The 19,881-nt window shown below is 34.8% G+C and overlaps 1 long non-coding RNA gene across 1 annotated transcript in view; it reads left to right on the top strand.

The window, feature by feature from the left end:
- The window catches only part of LOC139992579 (uncharacterized), a 222,444-nt gene extending 203,298 nt beyond the window's left edge, over nucleotides 1-19,146 (top strand). Inside the window, exon 3 of the long non-coding RNA XR_011801147.1 lies at nucleotides 19,038-19,146. This is a non-coding gene — a long non-coding RNA (uncharacterized lncRNA). The remainder of the gene's footprint in view (nucleotides 1-19,037) is intronic.
- Nucleotides 19,147-19,881: the final 735 nt, after the last annotated feature.

Genomic DNA, 19,881 nt, shown 5'->3' with positions numbered 1-19,881 from the left:
CATTTCAGCTTATTAGTCCACAAATAGAGACTACAAAATATACGTTATCTTTATCTCGTATTATGGCCGAGGTTTATTAGCATAATGGATAATTGGTTGCATAAATACTTTTGTAATCTCTGAGAAATATATCTGACAAATTCTATAATATGTTTTCAAATTTGGTTCAAACTTCATCATTGTAATCGTGATAGTCAAGTTTCATAGCAGTGTCTATAAAATGTCAAAATGTTTCGTATAACTATGTAACAATATGTATTCATAAAAGTTACCTACAAGTGTTCGATTACCTTCAACAGATTGTGTATGTGTGTTCTAAAGCTCCAGTTTGTTGCCTGTGAAGGAAATGGTGAGATAGAATAAATTTATGAATGGGGGATGAAAGGATAAGAGATGAAACTATTGCGTAAGTATGTGGAGAAGTGAGGATTCGATTTTCCGTTGGCCGTGAATGATCCATTGATTTTCAATGAACTGTAAAATTTTTTACGGGACTAAGGACGAAACAGTTTGTCATTTTTATAATTGCTTGCGATTTTGGTTATTTTAAGTATTCTTGTAAAAGAATCTTGAAAAATTCTGTAAAGGCAAAATTAGTGTATATTTTTTACAAGTCGATTATAACAGAAGGAACTGATTCTAGAATTTTTCTCGAGAAACTCACAATTTACATAAAATATGAATTTAATGATTCGCCCCCTCCTCTTCTTTGATAACAAGTTCGGTAATAAATTGTAGGGAACTGAGGAATTAAACGTAGATTTTATGCAAAGATTTTCAGATCTAAGGTACATAATTAATTTTTCGAGTCGAAGTAGCTGTTAACTACGTTTTCGCGATTAATTATACACACAGCGAACTTTTTCCTGACTAAAAATTTCAATGGCACACTTAGAAATTTATTATTTTCTTAGATCGATATTGTTTTTATTTATGCTTTCTCCCTTAATTATATGTAAAGGAAACTATCCTTCAACTTCCGTAATCGCAATGACTCACCTATAAATTACCATTTCCTTCATGTGTCACGTGTTTAACGTACTTACTTGCATAACACACATTGTACCAAGATTGCTTTTAAGATTGTTCTTGTAAAGAAAAATCAAGCTTTCTTTTTGTTCAGATGTTAAGTGTTTAAAATGTAAGGAATAAAAAATTACTTTTATTTAATGCTTAGTGTTCGAAATGTTTGATTTGAAGAATTCTTTTCACCAAATACCTACTCGTCAAACAAGTGTTTGAAATTTATGAATTAAAAAATTCTTTTCAGTGAATATTCGATATTCGAATAGTAGGAACTAAATAATTCTTTTGCAAATATTCAATATTTAAAATGTCATAAATGAAAAGTTTCTCGGCCTAAATATTCAGTATTCGAAATATAAAAATTAAAAAATTCTTTTGACCGCATATTCAGAATTTAAAACGTTAGGATTGAAATAATTTTCCATTCCATGTCTGTCCACTGATGAAACTCTTATGTCGTTGAAGTGTTAACAATGCATCGAAAAAAAGTCATAAACAAAGGTGGAAGAGAAAAATAACAATAAGCTTGTTAATGGAAGAGTGAATGGAATGCAATAACGGCGAAGTTGGACGGAAAATAAGAAAAGTTAGCAGCCGTGGAGGATATTAACGAAGCTAACGAAGTTAGCCGGAGCGTCGTTAAGGCGACGATCCGCTATTAAAATCCCATCACTGACGTTAAGAATATTTTTAAGGAAAATGATAGTCAGTTTTTTCGACGGTCCACCGGTACAGACGATCTTGAACGTCGGAGACGCGAGATTCTTCGCGTTTCCTCGTATAATTGATGAGGTTAGAAGAATAATGATTGCACTGCGGCTACAGGAGCACGGTCAACGTGGATGAGAATGGATAATTAAAATCTCGAGGTGCTCGTATTGCTGAGTAATTGGACATTTTATTGGTTGGCAAGATGTAATACCGTAATAACGATTGCACTTTGCTTGACAGTTTTGAAACTAAAACGAGTTCAGATACTCGCATGGAATATTTTAAATAGCTGAGAATACTAACAGTTTTAATGTTACTTCCGTAACACTTGAAAAATTAAATGAGTTGAAATTAATTGGTGAAAATTGATATCTTTAGTAGCGATTACTATTGTTTGCAAATGTTTGATTTTAAAAGATCTCGAATACTTCTTTATGCACGAGCTACTTGATAGCAGAATAATTTTTATTTATTGTTTTTAAGGCACGAGAGAAATGATAGAAGATTACATACTTTATTATTCGATAGAAATATATTGTATGAAACTTCATAGCGATGGAATAAGTTATAGCAACGAAAATTCTTGGAATTTACTTTACAATTGAATTACCTGTATAAACTTACTGAAGAAAGGTTGCGGATGAAAAGTTAAGATCATGCTCTGGTTCAGTTAATTAATAAAGTGTGTCTTACGTTCTTTTTAGAAACCTTAAAAAATTGTACGGTCCAAAAATAAAAAAGAAATAGCCATGAAAAAGATATTAAATAGATCCTTCGAATTCACAAACGCAATGTGAGAAAGCAAAGTTTAAGTCATAACCGTGAATTAATTTAAAAAAACAAAAAGATAAAGATTTTAAATGTAATGTTACGTTAACGTAATATTAATGGTTGTTAATGGTCTGAATATTTAATCTAATGTCTCGATTCAATTAACGTAAACTTTCGACAAATTGTATGTTCATAATTATGTTTCCATATCGGAATGGCGGGCGAATTTTGCAAAACTTCCGACATCACACAACTTGACGAAACCTAGAAGGAACAACGTGGCCACCTCTGGAGCAGTAATTTTAATCGACGTCCTGCGCCGCGAGAACCCAGTCTCGAAATACTTCCTTCCGTTGTATTTACTTACGTTGTACACGTTTCGGCCAGAGGATTGCACAAAATTCTGCTAAAATTGTCCCGAATAGAATTTTCCGGCGTTCCACGCTGAGAAGAAAGCGTGCTCAAAGAGATAGTAATCTTGAAACATTAATAACCGTTGATGCAACTCTTAGACGGACTCCACCCGTTTGGTATACTTACATTTTCTTTCTCTATGTAAGTTAATAATTAACGCCGTAGAGATTCTGGAAAAGCATGTATTGCGCTTTAATTTCAAAGCGATTTTATCCTTATGTCGATTTTTATAAGATATTAGGTTGTAAAAGATAAAATTGGGTTATAAAATACGTAAAATGTCGAATTTTTAGTGATGTGTACTTAACTAGATTCAGAAATATTTAGATTTATATAAATGTGAATGTTAAGAAATTAAAATAAGAAGAGAAATTAGAAGCTTGAGTTTTTAATCGCTTTTTAAAAATCATTTACTATTACGATATCACATGAATAAGTGCCAGTCTATTAAACTTATAGGACGTTTTTACTTGTATTTGCTTGGCTTATGTAACTAATCTCCTATGAGCAGTGTATGTTGCAATTTGATAACAATAGTACTTCGTCTTAGGGTAAAAGGGTATAAGAAATATTTTATATATTATAATCTTTGCTGTATCTTCAGAAATGTGATAAAAAAAATAGGTATATTTGACTTTAGAAAACCAGTTTAGTGGCAAAATGTATTGTATTAATGTAAATTGTTTCTCTGTGATAATTGCGAGGGTGGAAAGTTATTTTCAACTTTGTCAGAAGATGTAACTGTATGATTAATTAAAAGAGAGAGATAGTTGTGTCTTCTTATGCTAATTATAATTTGTCAGATTAATATTTGCATAATATCAAGGGTAAAATTTCGCGACCGGAGCAGAGTCCTAAGGTTAAGGTCTTTTATTGTACTATTAATCTTGTATTGAAATATTTGAAAATATCAAATAATTTTAAAATCTTTAAAATCTTTTGTAAAAGGAAATCTTTTACAAAATATTTAAAAAAATATATAATCCAGAAAATATTCGTATACTGAATATCGAAATATTCATGCTTAAATACGTCAAATGAGTTCAAAAACAAAAATCGTTATACAAATCATATGTATATGTATACCTAGTAACCTACGATGTAAGAGCAGAAACAACATAAGTTATAATAATTTAAATTAAAACATCATGGACTACTACTAACAAAGAAAATTAAATTTCCACTTACAATACTTATTACTAAAAATATACGCATGTTGCAATAATTTTGAAAAAAAGTATTATTTTCATTAGTCGTGCAAGAAAAAATCTGCGTCAGAATATATAGCAGTTAAAATCAATTATTGCATAATAATAAACCTACTTTTCCAACCTTGATATGATTAATCAGACTAATATATTCATAATAGTAATAATAATAATATATTATAATATTGTATAATAAAAAAATAAGATAAAATATAATATATTAAATAAGAAATCACAAACAACTGACAAATGTAATTCGTTCGATGTATCTCAACAAAGCCATTCCTATAAAAATATTAATTCGCTTATATATCGCGAAAATTACGTTTTAAAACACTATGTCATAGACATACTCCGGGATGTTCTTTAAAAATGGCCATGCTTCGCATTATGGCAAAGTTTTATGACAAAGTACAAGGCAGGACGTAGAAATTATTCGAGAACGAGCAGGTGGAGATCTTCTCTCAAAAGGAAGATCCACACAAGAACATCCGTTTCGCGCTCCGTGCAAACGTCCCACGACTCTGTTTTCTCCCTTTCTTCAAGCACCGTGCCACGGCGCAAAGAAAAAACGGCCCGCTTACATCGTTCTTAATACACGTATCTATGACTCGGGCCTTGCGTTACGTGGACTGAGTCGAGGAGACTTTCTTTTCTCGTCGCTGAAAAAACCAGGTTGAGAGAACTCGAGACGAGACTCTGTGTATCCTGTACCTATCATACAGAGATCGAGAAAGGAGGAACACTGAGAAAAACAGAGAAATAAAAAGAACATGCAGAGAGAGTATGTGTGTGTGTGCGCGCGCGCACGTGGGTGTTCATGGAGGCAATTGGGTGGAGCCAGAGACAAAGATGAGAACACAAAGAAACTAAAAAATGTTTGAAACTAGAAAAGTCAAAGGTGGATATATGAGCAGTGGACGATCGTCGACGTAGAGATTTGGTGCAAGGAAAATATTAGGAAATGAGAGGATTTCAACAATTGCCTTTAATTTATTTCTACAACGATAATTTAATAATGAAATAAAACTGCCTTTGGGAAGTGATATATATATTTTATTTTATAAATGGAAGGGAATTGTTGAGATACTATCATCAAAAATGAGAGTGTGAATCTGGTGTTATACCAGAGAATCATAGTGTAATGTAAATAATGGTAATGTATTGTAAATGGCAATCAAGCATGAAAGAGTGAAAATTGTAGAGATTTGGTGTAAGGAAAATATCAGAAAGTGTAAAGATTTGAATAATTTTTTTCGTCTTATTTCTGCAATTAGAATCTAATAGCACAGAAAGATTGTATTCAAGGTCTTTTCTTCGTTTTTACTTTACAAATGGAATATTCCAGACGACAGTTGTTGAGAAATGTCATAGCGTAAGTTGAAAAAGGGGAAGAGGAATGTGAATAACTCACAGTATGACGTAAAATAATTGGCGGAAAATATGCGGAAAATCTTACGTACAAAGAGAAGGCTGCCTTTGAGAAGAAAGTATCCAAGTTTAGATAAATACTAATAAAGGAGGAAGGATGATAGAAAGAATAAATAGATAGAAATAGGAGGAAGAAAAAGGAAAGTCTGACAATGGAGAAGACAGAATCTATTCCGATTCGTACAGGCCAAAATATCACGCGTGTATTATATTTATATGCTTCCAAGCCTTTATGGCAGTGAAAGAAGGATCCTCGGAAAGTAGAGGGATGGAAGAACTGGAAACTGAAAATACCCAGAGAAATTTGGACAGAGAGAAATCTCAGGACAGAAATAAAAAAAAATCTCCCAAGAATATGCTGACTGAGCGAAGTATGAATATTAATAAAGGAGGCACTAGATGTAAATTGAGAATAATCAACTCTGCTAATGAGGAATAATATGTTAACAAAGGGTAAATAATTGATACCAAATAATTGGCCACCACGTTTGTAAATTCAGTCAGTGAATAGGTAAATTATAAAAAAATTGAATGAATTGTCACGTTTACAGAAAAGACAATTTTGGAAAAGCTTTAAATTAGTATTTCTCAATTAACGGTTGAAAGCAGGATAAAGAGTTGACAAGATTCACACAAAAAGGGACGAGAATTGAAAATAGACCGGGCATACAGAGCTTTGAAGCTGAAATAAATAAAGAAAAAGCGGAGAAATAAAAATGAAAAAGCAACAAAATATAAAATTAAAGAAGTGAACAAGTGTGATAGGAACAAACATGTACAATGTACATGTTCCAAAATCCAAAAAGGTACAAAATAAAAGCCGGAACGAAGAAACAATAGATAAATGTCCAACCGATAGAAATAAATATTTAAAAAAAAGAAAAAAGTGATGAAATGCCATCGCAAAAAGCAAAAAGAAAGGTAAATCAAAAATAGTAAACGCAGCTAGCTAAAGTAACAAAGCGATATCAAACACGAAAAAACACTAAGTGAAACACAAATAAACATGCAATATAATTGCGATATATTCTTAAAAATAAAAAAAGATCGAGCAAATATCGACTTTTGTTATAGTCGTCTCAATATTTTTATTTTCTACTCGGAGACTACGAAAGAAAGATAAAATAAATACATTTGTTCGATTTTCTGATCTTAATGTCGCTGTGTGATAAAAGGAGATTTTGATAACTTGACCGATCGACTCCATTTCCTACAATAAGCGAGCTGTAATTTTTGAAAGGAATATGCAGCAAGGAGGAGGATAATACAAATCAAGGATAAATTGAATCAAAAAATCGGGAGTAGCTTAAGAGAAAAAAGAAAACGTAGTTGCAAAAAACGAAGTATCAACTAGCTAGAGTAACAAGATGAGAGAGAAGGATGGAGTTTGAAGTAGAAAAGAACTACCTATCGGTAAAGGCGGATAGGGGATAAAAGGGCGGAGCGTGTTTCGGGCGGATAGGAAAGAGGTGGAGAGGAAAATAAATTGTTGGCCGGCATCTGGTGATAACTGGGAAACTTATCACACGTGCCGCCTCCTCATCGCTAGCCACACGTACCACGTCCGAATTTTTCGCCATTTCCGCGCAACTTCTCTCGTTGTCCGTCGGCTTGACACCGGTCATAGAAAAGGGTAGAGATCCTCTAGACTCTGTAAGAGTGTCGGACAAATCTTCCTCCGATGGGAATCCTCCGAGTGTACCAAGGGAAACGGAAAAGAGGAAGAAAAACTCTGATCATCGGGGGGAAAGCTCTCGGTCGTGATTTCACTGAGAACAAGATTCGGTTTGCACACCGGCGTATTTTGGAAAGTACGAGAGGGTGTCTTGTATAGATGAGCCGAAACGTGGCTCCGATGGAGTTGAAAGAGGAAAGAGATTACGATACCAGGGAAAATTCACTGCTTTTATTGTTCACTAGATGCATTGTATCTCTCCTTTTTTGCTCTATTTTTATTTCTTTATTTTCTGTGGGATGTGTTCTATATTTTTCTATATTTCTTCTTTCGGTAAGGGAGTTGGCGCAGCTTTTTTTTTATCGTTCGTGGGATTTATGTGATAAGGTTGAATTGTAACTTTATATGGCGAGGGCTAGATACATGTCGTTAAGTAAAATAGAGTAGGTTTTAATTGTTCGCGATTGTCTTGATCGCGATATTCAAATTTTTGGAACCGGAATATAAATGCAATTGATATATGCAATACCAAATGGTTGTTCAATTTTAGCTTCATAAAGTTGCTATCACTCGAAACAAATAATTTTCTCCTTCAGTTGTAGCGATTAAGATATATATAGCTTATATTTGCAACCAGCGCTTGATATCGAAAAATCGTTTAACTTTACCTTCATATATCCAAATATCCAAATCTATCAAGATCTACATAATCCCTCTCCTGAAGTTTTACGATCAAAATATAAATAACTTTCTATTATTTATACTGAAACTATAATATTTGATACCAGAAAATTTGTGCATTTTGATTTTACAAAATATTAGTTAGATTTATCAATGAAAGATCACTATCAATAAAAGATTATTATTATTCACAAAATTCTGTATACGATATAAGAACGTAACACCATTCTATTCGTTAATGAAATTTTTCTAAATTTTTACTCCTTCCAAATCATACTTCTACCATTTAAATACTCGAAACAACTTACATCCTCAACTAATCGGGACTTCAATAGCATAACGTTGAAGGCAATGATAAAAGCGACGATTTAAATCCGTCTCTTTTCTTTGTCGCTTCTTAGAACTTTTTTTGCTGTTCGAAGTGAGGTGGTAAAGTATGAGAGATTGGTGAACTCCTCGTTCCTTAAGGGGAACGCTCTATTTCAAGGGAGAAAGTTGGAGTTTTTCACGCGTTGCACGAAGTTGCTCGTATCGAGACAGATGATTTATGAATTTGGTTTTTCCCCCGTTGTGGCAGTGGTGTATCTCTCCGGTGAGGAAAGGGCTTTAGGTGCACGCGAGTGCGCGCACTGTGAAGATGAATGAAAGCTCGAGGAAAGTTCGAAGCGTTAGGGATAATGGATAAGCGATGGATTAATGAATCGATCGTTCGAAGAGCTTCTTTGTGAGGTTTGTTTTAGAAAATTGAACTCCTCCTTCGTTTTTCTTCGCCGTGGAAATGAGTTGACAGGGCTTTGAAGGGATTTCGTGGATCTGGATGCATCATTATAAAAATGAAATTGGATTTGTGGATTATTAAACGTTTCATTATTCGCTGGAACTAATGTTGTTTTGTAAATAGCGACGAATTTTTACACGTTTTAAACTCTACGTTACAAAAATATGATATTATATAAATGGAACTGAATTTATATGTATATTAAATTTAGTATTACAGAAGTTAAATTAAATTTGTAGGTTTGTTGGAATTAAATATTCTAATACTACTTCATAATTAGCTACTTTTTAAATGACGAAAAATGTTTGAATTGTGAATTACAGCTTTAATGTTCATATAATAAAAGATATTATAAAAACGAAATTGAATTTGTGCATTTTTAAACGTGCTATTGTACGTTCAAGCTTAAACTATTTTGTAAAAACAAAGAGTTTCATGTTTGTAAAATATTTCATAACGATTTGTGGTGATGAAATTATTTTGTTTGTTTCAGGTAAGTTCGACACTTTAGAAGACTCATCAGTAGTAAGAATCTGTTAAGTAAGTAACTTTTAAAAAGCTACCAAATCATATTTTACAAAAGAGAAACCAAAAAAGTGTGTTGAAAAAACTGGAAAAATATATACGAAAGAAGCGTAACGTAATGATGAAAAGAGTGATGCCTTCTTTGAAATCATTAGAAGCTTACTAGCTCAAAGGCGCAGTAACGTTATTTCTCTTTAGTACTGACGAACTATGCTTACTCTGAAATTCGTACTGCGCAACTATGTTGCTTACAAACACGCATATAAAAACGCATACTAGATCAAAAGGCACACGCTGCAAATATAAAAATCTCGATATGAAAATGGATAAAGACATACGAAAATTAAAAAAGTTACCATTGCGTGATATACGGGTGCTGTGGCATGAAAATTACGTACATTATATGCGTTTATAAAAGTTACGAATCTCGCATTCGTTGCATTCTTATTTGTTGTACAATTCAGTGATATGATATACTATTAAATATAACACAACGCGTTTCTCTTGGATCCGGTATTTTCCATTAAAAAATTATGCCACCGCATATACATATTTATATATTATATAAGCGTAACATTTATTCATATTTAACATGTCACACATTTTAACTGTTATGTTATCTAGAAAGAAAGAGAACAAAATGGTTTTATGCTCGACATAAATGCAGGTGTGTTCGCTGATATTATATCCAGTTATCTCATTTGAATTTTCTTAATTGTTATCTTTGTCATTTCCGTGCCAGTTTCATGCGTGCACCAGAAAAAGCCTCTCCCGTTTCTTCATTTTTGTGAAAATTAGCCTTTTTCGTTTAAACGTACAACGAAAATTATATTTTCAATTTCTGTATCTTTCATTTAGACGAATTAACGTTTGTTGTTAAACTCTTTAAATCTTTTCATTTAAATATTCCAAACTACTGTCGTCACTAAAAATTTGCAACTTGGCGCGTTAATTCCAAAAAATCACAATTCGCCATAAAATGTCGTACGTTCCTTTCATTAATATTTCTAGTTATTCCGTATGCATCCTTATCAGTAATAAGTAATTTCTCCGGTCACGAAGAAATCACGAATCGTTTAAGCGTATCGAAACGGCGCTCTTTTTCTCGAACAAACATCTGGAGGGTCTAATAAAAGCCGGTGATAATACGGAAAACGGAGATTCTCGTAAATTCAACGCTCGTAAAATAATCATCGATGTTCGACACCGCGCCCTTTCCGCTTCTTTTACGATCAGATTATGTCTGTAAGGATCAAGTCGAATCTTTACATACGTGTCGCTCGTCTGTCGCCAGTCAACAGAGATTTGTCAGGGTTTGTTCGTGTCAACCCGATGGGAATGGAACGTCGCAAGAATCGACTTCATCTTACAATGAACGATAAGTGTTCTTCGGTCGAGGGAAACCTGTTTTATGGATTGATAAAAAATTGTAATCTTATTGTAGGCTGGAGATTGATATTTACCACCTTTTTTATATTTTATTTTTACTGTACATTTAGTTTACAGCATTAACAATTTGTTTTTTAAACAACACTTATACCTTACAATTTACATTCTTTGTATTTTTTTCTCTTTTATACGTACGTTTGTCAAATTTGATTTATTTTCAAATAACTTGTACAAGCAATTTGCACTAAGAAATGAGAACTAAACTCATAGTTCAAACTAAACTATATTATGAATATAATCAATCTTCCTCCTATATCCTAATATCAATAATCAATATTCCTACAGAAACATAATCCTAATATAACAATATACCTAATCGATATTTCTATAGAAACCATAATTCCTGCGCAGGTATAGCTCAATATCACACATCAACGATTAATTCAGTTTTCACTATCACTAAACCCATCTTAACCAATTCCAAAATCGATTGAAAATTTCCATATCCTTTGCCCAAATAACGAAAGTCCCGATCCTTCGACTCTTATCGAACACGCTCATATCGGCTCGAACCGAAGCCAAGTAAGTCAAGAGTCAAAGTAAAACAATTCGATTGTCCAAACTTCTTGCGCGTTTCCAATACTTCTGTTCGTCGCGAGCGAATATCGAGCTTCAGCCGGAGACCTAGAAATATTCATATCGACTCTTCAACTTCGAGGACCCGCGCATGGAGGTTCCTACTTCATAAATCGAATAGAATACGACGACCATGAAGGTCAGACAAACGAAATTTCACCGAACGATTCGCGGCCGACTCGTGTTCGCTTATTTTCTTCCTCCACCATCGTCGCTATCGTGTTTTACACGGCGCAACGGAATTCGTTCGACGAGAGCGTAATCGGTCGTTCTTGCTTCGAGTTCAACGCGTGAAACGTTTTGTCCCTCGCGCTCGCACCGTTCAGCTGGAACAGGAATGGGGTAACAACGATTTCCAAGTTCCACGTTCGTGAGATTGGATCGTGAGACGAGGGAATTGCTGTCAGTTGGCCGCGTTGCTTGATTTATGCAGCCGGGTTATTGTGCGAATTATTGGGAAATAAAGCGAAGGTGGCAAGGTATTGCTGAAAGGATGTCGAGGGTTGTCTAAGGAATGGGAATGTCGGATTCGCTCTTTCGTTTTTCCTTTTCACAATATTTTATTTCCTTGGTTATGCATGTAATATACTTTTTTCCATGAGGTTTTTTTTGGTATTCGATTTCTCGGTTTGCCGGTTTTCTCCTATTCTTCATAGTGTGTTCTATTTCCCGGGTTATGCATCTTATATCTACAGATGCGTAACATTCTTTTTTCTGTTACTTTTCTGATAGGTTCCTTAGAATTGGTTATTTTTTGCTGACGCTTCTTCCGTTTTGTCTGGAGTCTCTTATTTTCCAAACAATGCATTACTGTCTTACCTGTTGTTAGATTTCTTGGTTATTTTCTGCTATTTTCTTCTTTCGTTTACTCTGGAGTATATTTTGTGCACTGTAGATGTGCCGTCCTTTTGTCTATTGTCCTTTTTTGTGTTATTGTATTTTTCGGTTATTTTCTATTTTCTCTCTTTCTCTTTTTACACGAACTTTATCCTTTAGGTCGTGTCTATCATTCTTTTTTCTATTCTTTTTGTTTATAATGAAAATTGAAAGAAATTTTACATTGTACATGTTAAAAAAAGAAAAAAAAGGAAGAGAACTTCTATTACAAAAGGGAGAAAGCTGTGGTATTCTATCGTTTATTTAATTCTCTTTTTATCGAATATACTAAATTTATAGTCGATATAAACTTCATACAGCCTTGACCAAATTTCCAAATCCTCACCCTTCCCCGTCTCCCGTCTATTCGTCTAAATACTCGACCATCTAGACTTCAACCTCGAACAACTATTTTATGACACCGCAATGTTTCTTCGACCGGAGTAAGAAAGAATGTTTTACACCTTGAAAAGAAGGGCGAACCAGCTGGGGCAGATCCATGGTGGCCGGTTAGCCGTTGTGAACGTCATAATTTCGCTTGGCACAGTCGAAGGGGCGGACGTGATTACAGATTTATCGACTTAATTTTTCCGGCCGGGCCAGTTGTCGAAGTTTCTGCGTTTGTCGGCCGACAAGTCGAACAAACGAAGTAACAGTCGTTTCGATGGTGGTTTGTACGGAAGTCGAATCGATGCTCTTAAAAGGAGCAACGGGGCACGGATTGACGTACCGGATGTCGAGTTTCTCCGGAAAAGTGCGCGCGCCCACCTCGTGTTTTAAACGGTCCAACGGGTGCCATTCCTCCGGAACGAAGGATGGCTGACAGGGGAAAGGAATGGTAGCGGAATGACCAGGAATAAGAAGGTTCCCAACAGAGTGGAAGGATCAATGAACGTATTTCGAACGATGGTAGAGGGGAAGTGGAAGATTTACAGGGGTAGCGGGAGAAAGTTTCCAGGGTAGAATTCTGTGGCCATCTGATAAGTTAATTAAATATTTTCGACTTATTTGAATAGTCGAACAAGTTAAGTGATTGTAGATTGAACATAGATTCCAACGGAGAAAATGGAATTGAGATCGTAGAAGTAGATTCTTCAAGATTTTTAAGGTGTTTGAAATAATGCGATGATTATGTAAGAGTGATGTAACGTCGAAAAATTTTTAGAGACTTTAATACGGTCTTATGGCCAGATTTTTCTTTTTCCTGTTGCAATAATAAATCGAGTTAAGTCATTGTAGGTAGAAGATAAATTTGAACGGAGAAAATAGAATGAAGATTGTAGAAGGAGATCTTTTTTAGTATGTTTGGGGAATGTTGAAAATAACGTAGAGTATACTTTGAGACGATATTGTAAGGTTCCACGGATGTATATGACGCTTGCAGAGAATTTTATTAATATCTCTTCGTTGTTTTAATAATAAACCGAGTTAAAGGATCACAGCTAGAAAGTAGTTTTAAACGGAGCACGTATAATAAAGATTGTAGAAATAGGTATTTCGAGTAGTTTTAAAGTGACTCGAAAATAGTGTAAAATGTATCTCCATAGTTATACGAGAACAATGTAATATAAGAAGAGTAGATTTTTCCTTAGATATATTTGATACTTTCACAAGATCTTGTAAATTGTGCACACTTGTACGTAGTAGTTTACTGTTTTCTTACTTCCTTCGTTACACGTAGTAATATAATTCGCGTTAAACAGCTGCATCTTCTTCGCATTTTTGTTTAACGTCTCAAAATAAATGAATTAAAATATCCCAAGTACCAACACAAATAAAACTTCGTAATTTTATAGACTTATTACGCCTTTATATATATATATATATTGGAGATATATATATTGGATATATATATTGGAGATTCGAATGATTTTTAGTAAAGTACACCAATGAAGATTATTTTCCTTATTTCTCTCCATTTTGCAAGTTTGGCAATATATTCATCAGCAGTTCGATTGTCGCAAAAGGATATGATAAAATACGCTGCAAAGTTCGTCAAAAAATTCCCAATGAAACCCCAAAGGAAGCTTAACCAACAACAGAAAACGAACTACTGTAGAATAAGTTACAAAGTAACAATCAAACCTATAGACATATACACTTTAACACAAATTCATATATACCTACCTATACAAACTTCTTAACAAAGCAGAAGAAGCGGCAAAGCGAAAAACAACAAGTACAAACTAGTGAAAGAAACTTGTGTAGAAACGGAACGTACCTCGAGGAATACGCTGGAGAAAAAGAGGGTTGGCGAGGGATGTTTATGGGGAAACACAGTGGGGCTATAGCCTAAAGATGCCACCTTGCGTTCGAAGCGAGATGGTGGCATAATTGATGGCGGTGGAGTATCAATGAGGGTCGATTCGTAAAGAACTCGTGTTTTTCGCAAGTGACGCACGCAGGAAGGTACATTGACTCCTTTCAGCCGACCTGGCTGTCCATTTTCATCCTCACGAGTCCTCGTAAGAAACCTCTCAAGATTATGGGACTTTCTTTTTTTCTTTTCTCCCTCTTGGTCCCCTCAATTGCACTCGTCTCTGTCGTAGCAAGCCGCAAGCATTAATTTCGCCTTTCCCCAGGCCAGGATTTAGTTTTCGCGGTTTCACTCGGGATAATTCTCGCGTTCCTCGCGATTGATGCGCCCCAGAAGATACGTCCCTCCCTTTTTCTACGCTTTCGCCCTTTATCTTCTGTCTCCCTCATGCCGACCTCTTTTTACCAACTTTTCCTCCGGACTCTCTTTGTTTCACCGGCCGACAAAAAACCTCTCAGCAGTATGAAACCGACTTTTTTTACGAACGATAGTCATGTATTAATTCTGCTTTCCGCAATGGAACGCCATAAACGTCGATAGACTAAGAATTTTTTCACGTTCCACATAGACAAATTTCGGTATGAAACCCACTATGGGTTTATAAGATGATTATGTCTTCTTTGACACTTCGGTGCTACCCGAACACTCTTAGAACGTTTACAGAATACCACCAACTGAATAAATTTAACTCTTACGGTTTATTTGAAAGTATTTACTCGTTAATCGCTTTGACTTTCGTGTCTTTTTTCTTTGCTTCAACTTTGTTGATTTGAGTTCTTCAATTTTTGAAATTAGCCTTTTATCGAATAGTGGAAATGTTTTCTCCGACAATTTCATAGAAACTTGAAATATACCTCTTCGAATGTTTTTTGAAAGAGGATATAATGTATAGCAGAATTCAAAATCGGTTTTGTTAAAGATATTATTATTACAGATTATTATTTTCTTACAACCTTAGTAAATTCGTTCTTGAAGACGTAAATTGTACAAGAATATAATACATATGAAAAATATAATAGCTTGATATATTGTATTATATTGTATGTAATTAAACACAATTTCAGTTCCAAAATAAATGAACACTTTTTTACCATTTTTTACTATATTTGGTCATTGTCACGAATCAAAGACTTAACATTACATTGAATGATTCACCCTAAATCTATCGAAACTATTGACCAGGCAAATTCGTCGCTATAACAGCAAACAGAACGATAGCCGAATCGATCGTCGCCGAAGGAAACAACGAAGTCTATGAAATAAATGACGAAGTATAGTATACCAGTACTCGACACATAAACCGCGGAAGCGTATAAATCCGCTTAAAATCCATTCAAGCTACCTTCGAAGTTAAGTGAGAGAGAGAGAGAGAGAGAGAGAGAGAGAGAGAGAGAGAGAGAGAGAGGACGAGAATAAAATTTGGCCTGTGTCTTGCGTAAATTTCTATCGATTCGTAAATCTCTGAAATTAAGCGCGACAAAGCGAGCCTGTTACAAGAAGTAAAAGTGCTCCTCCTCGTCGTTCAGCTCTCCAGAGACTTATTCCAGCCGGTCGTGCTTGTTTTCCTCATCGAGCTTCGTACTCGTAAATACGTGGATCTTTTCTCCTTCCTTTCCCTGCTAACAGACAAAAAAGGTCAAGTACGTTTCTTTCCCGATTGGTCAATTAATTCTCTCGCTTCGTCCTCCGATGTTTCGAGTTTCACGATTCGTTAACGCGAGAGACTTTTTCGCTGCCGGATGACTGACGTGACGACTTCCGGTGTCCCTGCTGCGAACCATTTTTAGTTTCTCTGTCTCGACCGTAGCGTGATTGAGGTTCGTATTGAATCGTGTGTTGAACTGGTTTTTCCTTGGAAAGGTAAATTCTTTCAATGAGAAATTTGTTCTGTACCTTAGATAAATCCCGAAGATTCTAGTGACCTTTCCTTGGTTACTCGATGGCACTGTCTTGTGATAGGCTTATTAAATAGCTTGAAGAGGAAGTTTGTGCCATGATTGGAACATTTAATATATTCAGTGAACAACGTAATAGCGCTACATATGTGATATAATCTACGTTATCCAAATTTTTCTGTAATATATTTGTAAACTTCTGTACCGCATACATATATATGTTATTGTACAATCTGTTTCTAAATTTTCATGTTTTTTAATTTTCTCTTGGTAACTCAGTATCGTTGTATATAGTACCATCGTATGTAGGTATATCGAAGTACCTACATAGTAACTCGGATTCCAGATGAAACGTGCTAAGAGTGTCTTACGTTAAGTAAAGTCCTGTTGAATTTACAAATGAAATTTTCGTGTGAAGTGTAAACTGTCAAATTGAAATGAGACTTGAAATGCTTATCAAACTTATACTCCTACTGCGTCGCGTACTTGAAATCGCCAACAATCCGCAAAATTCTCTTGATAGAATCTAAATGGAGAAAATACTGATCCAAAAAATATTAAATGAAACCTTGATTAAGTGAAAACACAAAGTTCAACTAAGTAAATTCATTGAAAAAAATTGTTATCATATCATTTTTTCTTCTTAACAAGGTTATACAATTTTAGACAAATTTAGGAATATTATATGTTAGAAAAATTTAAAAATATCTTGACAAAATTTGAGAATGGTAAAATCATTTTCCACCTATTCGATGTTTTTTCCCAAACATTTAGACGTTCCATAAACACGACACTTAAAGAAGTTTGCCCGGTCTACAGGGCATTAAGCCTCCCTTTCTTCGGCTGTCTTCTTATCCCACTCACTGCGATATCGAGTGACATAATTCATGGTAAACAAACGGTTTCTTTACGTGTCAGACGCGAAGAAAACTACCATTGTACGTCCTACTCTATCTTCGAGTTCTTTCCCAGTCGACAGAAAAAATTTCTTTCTCACTCTCGTTCGTCACTAACCCTTGGAATTGAAAGCCTTTCAGCCGGTAAGTAACTAGAAAACACGGTTTAATTTCAGTCTTCGTCGACTGTTCTGGTCATTAAGCGGGGCGATACGCGACGTACAAGCACTTTTTCCCACTGGTATACCTACAAAACTCTATTGACTTTTTCGTACTCTCTCCATTCTCTTCTACTACCCTCTCTTTGGTTTACGCCACTTCACCCGCTTCTATTTCCGATTTCTATCTATTTACCCCGCCTTGGTTCGCGCTGCTTTTGCTCCTTTCATTTCGTGTTCCTCTTGTTTTCTCATTTCTTGACTCCTTGATTCTTGTTTTTTTCATTTTCTACGTGCTTTTTAGCTCCTATACAGTTTTGTACGATTGCACGGCGCCTGTATACAGGCGGGGTAAGACGTGTTGGAAGTCGAAGCTGTTTTCCGGTGAATTTTTCAAATTGTGATTTCGATGGTTGCGAATGGACGTGTAAGTAGAAGGTAAATTTGGGAATTTGTATGTTCGAGAAATCAATGATTTGACGGTTTGAAAATTGGAAGATTTAGAAATTTGAAAGTTTATATATAGAAGTTTGAAAATGAAAGTATTTGAAACCTTGGAAATGTGGAACTTTAGAGATTTAAAACTTTAAAGATTCGAAATGCTGGAAACTCGAAAGTTCAGATATTTGATCATTTCAAAAATATTGGTGTATGAACCAATAACGCGAACGACTTTGAAAAAATCCAGAAGGTGTAATAAAATCACCTTGTAACGATTGTTTTGGAAAGATGATACACACATGTAATTATAAGTTATCTAATCTCACTTAACACCACATAAATTCGAAGCTTCAATTAATTTAAATCTTCATTAAAGAACAATCTTATTCAACAACAAACGAAACGAAGCAGTTACCAGCTCATTCTTTCGATTAACGATAATTTCGTTAATTAAAGACGGATACTGGTGTAAGCACGAAATAATTAACGGGCAGCGAAACGATTTCAGTCACGTTTGTGGCTAGCCAACCGCGATACGAAGAGTAACAAGTTACAGTGTACTTCGTGCGTCGTTGAATTCAATTAATACTTCCATTTCGTACAACTTTCTACCCTTCCTTGTTATGAAATAACAGGCTGATGATCATTATTACCGCGCATGTATCAATTAATGAAACATTCACAATTGTGTAGCGATATTGAAACATCTCGCGGCCCTTCGATCGCCGAATAATTAAAATTATAGATCTAGAAGTATCTTTAAAATGAAAAGAAGTAAAAGTATTTTTAGAATGAAACTCAGTATAAGAGATACGTTGAAATAGAATATAACGCTAGTATTTTAAAAATGGTTGAAAATAAAAAAAAATATATCGTACAGGAAAATTAGACAGTTTTAAATAATTCTATCAATACGATACGATTAGGTAAATTTTCTTATGATAGACGATAATTAACTATGAATACAATAATGATAGATATATATCAAATAAAGGAAACGCGACATCAATCTGAAAGATATTCGAGAAAATATTGTGACACATCCAGGTTAACCTTTCCAAGTCTCCTCACGTAAATATTTCGGTGAAATTGGCTCCAGCGCGACATTTGAAACATCAAAAACGCGTTTACTTTAACAATCGAGTGATTTTACAAGTACCATTACACTGTTCCTTCGACGTAACGATCTTGTTTGTTCTATTCGGACAGGCAGACAGAGAAAGAGGCCTGGAATCACGAGCGGCCCCGGAAGAGGCGTTCTTGTTGAAATTTTTACGAGCTTCGAGCTGCAAGATTCGCACAGGACAAACGTTTTTCGCGGGTGTCACGCGAAAAGTGCCATTCATCTCGCGCTTTGTTTTCACCCTCGTATCTTTCTCCAGCCTGACAAGCTTCCTTCCCTTGTCTCTCTCTCTTTCTGTGTCCGAGCCGATGCCACCGTGAAAAATCTGCAACGGGTTACAGATTCTTTCTCCACCTGAATCCCGTCCAGCCCGATTTCATTACTCACTGTTAACATATTTCTACTGTGAATGATCTCTTGGACACTGGAAACTACGTGAAACAGAGTCCACAGAGACGTCTAGGTTGCTTTGTGTAGCTAGTATTTGATACATTTGGCTGCTACCGATGTACACAGACACACGAAAATGTTGCGTATTCTTTAACGATTTGTGAACACCTTTTTTCAATATAACTGTGTGTGTTTTACGACATATTGTAAGTATTCATTAGCACCGTTATGAGACTGACTATCGTAATTACATTGATATAGTTAGAATCTAATTTGAAAATAGATATCAAAATTACAAGATGCTTAGTATGAGTACAATGGTTATAAAAAGTATTTGTACAAATTCTTATTTTCCAATAAAGCGTTTTTTTATAACGTTCTGTATTTTGTTTCAACAATATCAATGTTTTATAATCACATAAAAGTACTATTACCCAATACGAAATTTATTATATTTATCTAATTAAATAACAGATAAGTACAATAATAAATTCAATTTTGTACAAATACTTTTCTTAGGAAAGATTACTAGGGAATTAA

This window comes from Bombus fervidus, chromosome 11, assembly GCF_041682495.2.
Source record: "Bombus fervidus isolate BK054 chromosome 11, iyBomFerv1, whole genome shotgun sequence".
Classification (NCBI taxonomy): domain Eukaryota; kingdom Metazoa; phylum Arthropoda; class Insecta; order Hymenoptera; family Apidae; genus Bombus; species Bombus fervidus.
This window is presented reverse-complemented; position numbering and strand designations above follow the sequence as displayed.